Source organism: Penaeus japonicus, unplaced genomic scaffold (assembly GCF_977035675.1).
Source record: "Penaeus japonicus unplaced genomic scaffold, GWHDUDI00000001_assembly GWHDUDI00000017, whole genome shotgun sequence".
NCBI lineage: Eukaryota > Metazoa > Arthropoda > Malacostraca > Decapoda > Penaeidae > Penaeus > Penaeus japonicus.
The window spans coordinates 16,410,434-16,412,933 of record NW_028234419.1 but is presented as its reverse complement, the minus strand read 5'-3'; the positions used below and the strand labels follow the sequence as shown (position 1 = coordinate 16,412,933).

Below are 2,500 nucleotides of genomic sequence, written 5' to 3'. Positions count from 1 at the left end.
GACAGAGCAACATGCAGGGATCATTCACGTAAGGATTAAACTTTATTTTGTCGTGTTTAAAAAAGAGAGAAATAAGGGGGGAAAAATAGTTGAGTTTTATGTGTCACGTAAAAAAGGACAAATTTTTCATGCTTTCGAAATTTAGATAGCTTGTAGTAATTTAGCTTTCTAGTTTTTTTTTTTTTTTTTTTGTACGTTCCATACTAGCACTAAAGATTGAAATACCATCACCGCAAGGTCGATTTTTTTTTTTTTTTTTTTTCTTTTCTTTTTTCTTTTTTTTTCCCTTACCTAACCCTACCCCTTACCTTAACCCCACCCCCAAAAACACACCACCATCCCCCTACCGTACCCCCTATTCCTTTCCCTTACCCGGAATAACTTTTCGATGGATAAAGAAGAATTCACTTTCGATATCCTCCTCCCTTTCCAAAATGGCTAAATTACGGATGTTTTCTCTTGGGCTGTCCCTCGATAGGTTCCCTCTTCCTTCCTCTCCTCCCTGTCCCCCGGAAGGCGGTGGTAGTCGACAGTCGACCTACGCGGGTCGCTGACGGAAGATTGGTTTACCGCGAGTTCCGACCGACGCAAATATACAATCCAATCCCCCAACCCCTCCCTCCCGCGCCCCCCCCCCCACCCCCCCCTAAACACATCCCCACCCCCACCCACCCGATTATCCCCTCCCCCCCCCTACCCACCCCCTACCCCCCCCGCCAAACGGACGACCCACGCCATCCCCACTCTAACCTCCCCCCACCCCCGGCCCCGTCCCCGAATTCGTTAAGGAGCTCCTCGCCATTGCCGCTGAACAGCGTGCTGCGGGAATCAAGTTCGATGAACAAGGTTTCAGGATCTAGTGAAAACTCTACGGCATCATCACTAACATATCCACGACAGTCACCACCTCTACCCAACGTCCTCTTCTCCCATTATTTAATCTCTGTAGATAATGACTTTCTGAACGCTGCTTCGGGATATCCACCAGTATACACAATCCAATAAAAAGCATGTACATTATATGTGCCCATACTATATAATAATTTTCAATTACCTTGTATAATGCAATAAGTTATGCATTGGGCACTGCTGTATATCTATGTATCATAGCATGTGTTTTTTAGAAAGCCATAAATATCACATGATTTTTCCTCAATGTAATCTATATTGTGCTGAAGTTTAAATGTATATATATGTATATATATGTATACTTACACATATGTATATGCCCATATATATCATGTATATATATATATATGTATATGTACATATCAATTTATATATATACACATTTATATATATATATGTATATATATATATATATATATATATATATATATATATACACAAATATATGTATGTATATATATGTATATATATATATATATATATATATATATATATATATATATATATACATATATATGTATATATATATACATACTCATATCCAATACACACATACACTCAATGTGTGTGTGTTGTTTTGGATTTGCGCAAAGATGGTCACATTCAAACAAGGACATATATTATACATACATATACTTATACACACAAATACATCAATATATTTAACTCTACATAGATACATCGATGCTATAGATGCATTCATACATATATGCACATACACACAAATATACATTAATAAAGTAGACATATGTACACATAACCATATATGCACATGCATGTTCATACATATACATGCATGATAACAAATGCACATAAAAAATACATTAATGAAAACATAATGTACATACATACTAATGCATGCACTTGCATACACACATAAGTATATATATATACATACATAGATTCATACAGACAAACAAATCTAAATGTATGCCTGCATACATACATTAATACATACATACATACATCATTCATAAATCTATATTATATATATATAATTATATATATAATATATATATAAGATTATATATTATATATATATTAATATACATATATATATATGTGAGTGTGTGTGGAGTGTGTGTGTGTGTGTGTGTGGTTGTGTGTGTGTGTGTGTGTGTTTAATATATATACCTGTATGATATATATATATATTATATATCAATATATATATATATATATATATATTATATATATTTGTATGTATGTAGGTATGGATGGTCATGGATGTATGTTGTTGGATATGTATATATATATGTTATTTACGTATATATAAACACAAACACACCACACACACACACACACCACACACACACACAACACACACACACACACACACACACACATATAATATATATATATATAATATATATATATAATATATATATATATACATACATATATATATATATATTTATATATATATATGCATACACAATACTTACATACATGCATACATATATACATAAATATATGCATAAATACATACATACATAATGCGTACATATATATATATACATACATACATGCACAATACACATACACACACACAAGCACAACACAACAGCAACACACAAAACACACACACACA

General features: G+C 33.2%; 1 pseudogene; it reads left to right on the top strand.

Annotated features, from left to right (window-relative positions):
* The window catches only part of LOC122245490 (cuticle protein AMP1B pseudogene), a 1,906-nt pseudogene extending 863 nt beyond the window's left edge, over positions 1-1,043 (top strand).
* The last annotated feature ends 1,457 nt before the right edge of the window (positions 1,044-2,500 follow it).